The sequence below is a fragment of the Epargyreus clarus genome, unplaced genomic scaffold (assembly GCF_041222505.1).
Source record: "Epargyreus clarus isolate Ecla_fem2 unplaced genomic scaffold, WU_Ecla_fem_2.2 ptg000009l, whole genome shotgun sequence".
NCBI lineage: Eukaryota > Metazoa > Arthropoda > Insecta > Lepidoptera > Hesperiidae > Epargyreus > Epargyreus clarus.
In genome coordinates this window covers 10,168,358-10,174,919 of record NW_027332217.1, presented here as the reverse complement: position 1 = coordinate 10,174,919, position 6,562 = coordinate 10,168,358, and the positions used below count along the sequence as shown (strand labels likewise).

Here is a 6,562-nt window from a genome sequence, read left to right as displayed (position 1 = left end):
ACCAGCTATAATTTCAGGAATCATTCATGGAGTTATTGCAAATAGCAAAACATATTTGTAACTATATGACAAAACAGTGTCCTAACAGAAATGGAAAATATTATGTCAACATACTGGGACAACGAGTGAATACAATAATATCATCAGAGTTCTCTAAAATTGGGAGGTATGTGTGAAGCAACTGGATGAATGACATATGCCTATGAGAACTGAGGAAATCAACCTGGTACATTTTGATGCTCTTCTCAGAATAACACTTTAACTAGTGCTACCTATAAAGGTCATAATAGGTTATTTATGCTCCACCACAATACACACGATAAAAATATATGTAATACATGGTGGAGAACAGAAAATATCAATCATCACATTGCTGGTGCGCTAACCCAAAACAAATATAACCCCGTGCATATAAGAATCTTATCAGGATTCACTGCACAGCATGATGCTCATGAGCTCATGTAACGGAATCATACTGAAGACATTGAAACTCACTTAGCTGCATTACAAATGATAGAAGACTAGCTATCTTATCAGAAAACAATGTCTAAAATAGACATTTGTGACATAAATGTTTTATGCAGCACCCCGTTGCCAATTCTAAATTGGTTGAGATTGGTTGTTCCACACAAATCAATTGTGTTATATGATATTAAAATTTAATATATGGCGTCAAGATAAAAATCTTACAACATTGATGACAAAATTATTTTTGTATACTAGTTAATCCAATGCTCGATCTCAAATGGTAATAGATGTGCTCTTCACATTATCACATACACACTGGTGTATATACATGACAACTGTTTCATGTTAACCTGATATAGAACAGAAGGCATGTTCTCTCAAAAGAACCACCTCAGGAGGACAATGATTAAGCAAACAAAACTCCGGCTTATTGATACTGACACATATCTGTCCAATATATTTTTAGTCACATGAAGAAAGAATACTATAAGTATCCCATATATTGGATCCAGCGTCTGAAGTCCTAGCTTTGATAGTAGCATTCTGTGTTAATACCTCAACACAATCGAGCAGAGTTCATTGATTTGTTATGGATACTCTATAGTTCCTACTCAATTTCAGCTGTTTTATAAGCAAATAACAGGTACCTATACATGGCTCAAAGTAAACAATATTACATGGGTTATATTGTAGTACCTCTTACTCACATATATACAAATTATGTATAATAAAAGTTAATCAGTTACCAGCTATATAAAGCTGTTTGATTTGATATCTTTTGGGCTAGGTATATATGAATATCCTAACATCCAGATTAGGTGTATTTCAAGATATTGCGGATTTCAGGAAATACTCGTATTATTAAGGTATAACTCTAAGGAGATTTGTATCAAGGAGTACAATCAGAACTATAATGCACCACTTAACTACTGGTACAGAGTACCTACTTAAAGTCATTGAGCTTACATAATATATATAACTCTATTTTATATAGATGTAACTTGAATTGAAGTTTTTAAATTATCTATTTAATACACTGGTTTACAGTGATAAAATCAATCCAGAAGTCTGGAGTTGTCTTTGGACACAAATACCTTTATGATTTATTCTAAGGCCAGGTACTATAACAATACCTGCAATACTATAACAATACAAATGTGCTAAATAATAAATGTCCATACTTGTAAATAATTCAAAAACCTTGTTTAGTATTACTTATTTATGTGGCATATGTGACATAAATGCAAATATGTGAATGTCAAGAGTGAACTTTATGTACAAATGTGAGAATTTATACAAAATTAACATTTTGGATTTCGTTACACTTATCTTTCAGTGACTCAATAGGAATAAATACAGTAATAATTAAAGGTTTGCAAGTTCAGTCCACAAACATATGGTTAATTATTAAATATCTGCACATATTTTTCACTTTTATTGTACATAACTGCTTAAAATATGAGGTTGATCATCATGAAAAAATTGACTAAAGATTGGTAGTACCTATGTAATGTTTTACAACAGAAGCCTGGTACTCCCAACATTACAAAATGCAATCAAATAATAATATATTATTTATATTGTTGCTTAAACATTTCCTTTAGCAACACCGGGTTTACTATATAGAAACATGCATCATACATTTATACACCAGTCATCAGGTCAACAAATAACACAGCAGCCCATTAACCCTGGAATAAAGACAAGCATAATATGAGAATTGCTATTGCACTTAAGTCTTTATAATGTCTATGTTAGTTACACTAAAACTGAATTTGTTATCATTTCATAATGAAATTTAATAATGTCCACCATGGTAATATGTGACACATTAATGATATAAAAGTAATAACAATATTATTATATCATGTGAATGGCCAGCCATTAATATGATATCTTCTTTGGGTCTTTTATGCCTAGTGTGTATACCTAGATGCTCTTATAAAACATAAAACAAAGAAAGTAAGCTGCATGTCCAATCAATTCTCAAATGTAAATCTAGCATCCCTAGAATTAATAGGAATTCCTTAGGGGTATGTGTGAGGAATGTTACTATATAGGACTCTAACATTACTATATAGGACACACATGGCAGACATCTTACCTGGAACAAAGAAAACTATATTATATATATAAATAATTATTATATATAGAAGATTTATCTAATTTCCTTTTCTTAAAGAATTAAGATAGAGAAAAATGTGGGTAATAACTTTATAATTTATCACTGGCAGAGCTGTAACTAGAACCTGTTGTGTTAGTAATCATTACAGGCTAAGTAAGCCAGAACCCCATGGAAATTATAAAATATTTGACTTATTAAAACTGAATTAATCCTGGAAATGCTCAGCATAAATACTTTTGAGTAAAGATAAGCTTTTCTTTTGAGTAAAGATAAGCTAGTCATGAATGGGGTTTGAAATAATCATATACATAAATACTGTTATGAAAACTGATATCAACTTATACATACACATAACTGATAGTTACACACATTTTTAGGAAAAGATGTTAGATCGAAAGTCAGATTGGATTTCAAAAGGAAACGCATCATAAGCTTTCTAACCAACCATATAGATATGTAACTTTACAGAGGGCATGCATAAGCATGGTACAGCAAAAAGTATAAGTAACTTTTGCAAATCCGATACATACCTACAAAAACAGGAAGTCATATAAAACTAAAATGTTTCATTGATCTAAGAATGATCATGTCCCTCTTGAACATGCACACTAATAGTTGCACACTTATGTTTATTTAACAAAGTAGGTATAACACCCAATATTATACTGGGTATACCTACAACATAAAATATAAATTTATCTCACATGGGGCATACATCATCCCAAGATCAAATCAAATACCCAATCATAATTTGTCAATAAATAATGGTATTAATTCCTAAATATTCAACATGGGATGGCTTCCTATTTTAATAATATTGGAATACATACAATGTACCTACTGGTTCATATAAGTATAGTATTATATAAAAGTACATTATTATATAATGCACATCACATATGAAACATATATATACATATATTGCTACATAGCAAAGGAAATAGTATTATTTGTGTCAATAAAATTGACCAAGTAATTAATTCTACACATAATTATGACATACTATGGAGGGTAGAAAACATATTTTCGACCTTGTATGTATTTATTTTTTGCAAGGTGCAAAAGCTTGAATTGAATAATCATTAATACTGACTAAATTACTAAGTTGACTAAATTAGTAATAATATATTTAGAGAAAAATATTGCATTATTATTGCACTGAATATTATTTCATCTAATTCAGAGGGAATCTCACTTAGTACTATGTGTTTCAGAACATTTCATCCATATTATACAGTAAGAGTAAATATTCAGTTAGCAATCCTAATAATTATGTATATTTTATAATTATACCTAATTAAGAGAAAAATTTCTTATTAATATGATATTTTCATATTGTATTTTTATATATATTTTATTATTGAGAATAAATCTCACTAAGCACTATGGATTTCACAACATCTCATCCATATGATGCAGAACAAATAAATATTCAGCAATGTAATTAAATCCATATAATAATATATATGTATGGTAATAAATCTTTAATTTAATTACATGTTCCATCGTTGCAGTTGTCTCTAAACATCTACATTGTAATTCTCAATTATATTTCAGATCACCATGAAATAAAATTGAAAATTAGACGAGCTTACCTGTAAGCGAAGTCTGATTATAATTTTATGAATGGTGATCTGAAATATAATTACCCACCCTCCCAAAATCAAAACCCATACTGCAACAATAAGAACAAAAGAGTCTCCTAGATATAGACAGCATGCATATTATCAAGGAGACTAAGTTGGAAATGATAGACTCTAAATTAAGTGAGGTAGCTGTCAATATAGTGTCACTGTCATACGCAGTGTCAGTGGTCTTAAAACTTTTTTGTTTTTAAAGGGCTAAACAATCGCGATGCCGACGAGTGGGAAGAAGGATACTACATTGTAATTCTCAATTATATTTCAGATCACCATTCATAAAATTATAATCAGACTTCGCTTACAGGTAAGCTCGTCTAATTTTCAATTTTAACAGTTAAATAATTTAATTCATGATCTACATCAAATATGTTACAAACGCAAGAAATAATGAAGTAGTTTACAAATACGATGCCAATATACAGCTAAATGTCTTCGGTACGAATTACCTTCACATATATACATACATAGCTTTTGTAACAGTTTTACCCTTTGCCACATTATTACTGGTACGTGACAAAGTGTGTAATGTGTATAATGGGTACATGTAACCTTGCCGACATATTTGGCAGACAATACTACAGAAAAGTTACTCTAATCTTAAAAAGTATACTTTTAAAAAGGATATAATTAAATTAGCATTTTTTCACACAAGGAACCTAACCCAAGCGAGTCTAAACAGAGTCTAATTTTCCAATAATCGTTATCGTACAGATAAGTACGCAAGTTGCCATTGAAACGCCTTGCCAATTGTCTTAATACGTGATGGCTAATTGCTTGGCATATAACCGTTTTACAAAGATTAACGTTTATAACCTACACACAAAATTCAAACTCAGGAAAGTTAAGTTGGATACTGAACTGAATTTTATGAAAATTCTTGTTTTATTAAGATAGATCGGTTTACGTCAGATTAGGCAAATATAAATATGATAAATCCAGAATTTCTTACAGTTTTTGCGTTTACTTAGACCAAACCTAACTATTTTTTGCCACTGTTTTTGTATTTGTAGAAAGGCATGAATTTCACAACAAATTTTAATATGTAATACCCAAATGGATATAAAAGTAAGAAATTTAAATAAATGTGTCTAAAAGATAACATTTAGACACGATCAAAGAAAATCGGTGCTAACGCATCAAGGAAGCATCTGTTTTGTTTCAACGACAGACAAACAGACACAAGTATTACGGACAGACTGTGTCACGTTAACCTTTTCACACAACTTTTTATACTTCCGTTAAAAAACGGGTCGCGTCATATTAAATTTAAATTAGTCTATCGCACTTCCCATCGCATATCGTTACGGTTTTGAATAATTTATGTGTTAGAATAAATAAAGGTGAGGTTGTGGCCCCACCCTGTGTATGAAGCCTCAATAGATACGCCCATATATAGGTATTCTTTTCTACAATGGGACGTCCACTCGAACGACCATAAATTATCTGTTTAACGTATCATTTAAATATGAACCATTTTTGACTTTCAAATTTGTTTCGTAATGTCTCATATAGTGATGTTAAATATGTCAAAGCTTGTTTAATTTCTCACGAAAGAAAACATTTAAGAGCACAATTTGTAGTCATAAGAGGATTACTCGTGACAAAGCAAAATACTAAATTCCTAGAATATATGAGTAACTATAGTGCTTAACTTACTAGCTAATGTAACTAAAGGCTTAGATAACTTACATCTTTAAGCTGCAACAAACACAGTTGTATAGTAGAAATAAATGGGTCATAGTGATTTCGCAGTTTAATCATAGATTTTATCATTTGAAGATTTGTAGCCTCCTATAATAGATACGTTCGCGACTTTAGACGTAGCATTTCCTACTATTTGTACAGCTGTGCCAATATAGTTCTACGAAGAACAAATAAATAATCCAAATTAAACAATTCTTATATGAATACTTTGTATTACACAATGCGAATCCCTAGTAAAACAAAGATAAAATAATGAATACAGCTCAATTTATATATTGCCTGTCCTTTTTCGTTTGCTTAAATAAATCCCTAAAAAGCAATACGCGATCAAATTTGTAATATAACACCTCAAACACATTCTATCGAATACCATTATAAGGTTTCGCAAACACCCAAGTGACACACCACGAAACCTTTCAATTGTCCCATCACGAACGATAAACTATTAACCTTCCCGATTTTTCGCTAAAAAAGCTCGTTATAAAAGATATGTTTAAAATTGTTTTACGTGTATTACCTATTTAATTTCTTCCCTACAGTCGTCAATAAACTTTTAAATTTAAGCTGTCATCAAATTATTTGAATTATGATGATTTTTACCTACTAGTTTGAATGGAATTGT

The 6,562-nt window shown here is 30.5% G+C and overlaps 1 long non-coding RNA gene across 1 annotated transcript; it reads right to left on the bottom strand.

Annotated features, from left to right (window-relative positions):
* Positions 1-1,683: 1,683 nt before the first annotated feature.
* Positions 1,684-4,558, bottom strand: LOC140744973 (uncharacterized). Its single transcript, XR_012102607.1, has 2 exons — positions 4,189-4,558; positions 1,684-2,159 (listed from the first exon to the last, which is right to left on the bottom strand). It is a non-coding gene; the product is annotated as an uncharacterized LOC140744973 (long non-coding RNA).
* Between the last annotated feature and the right edge of the window lie 2,004 nt (positions 4,559-6,562).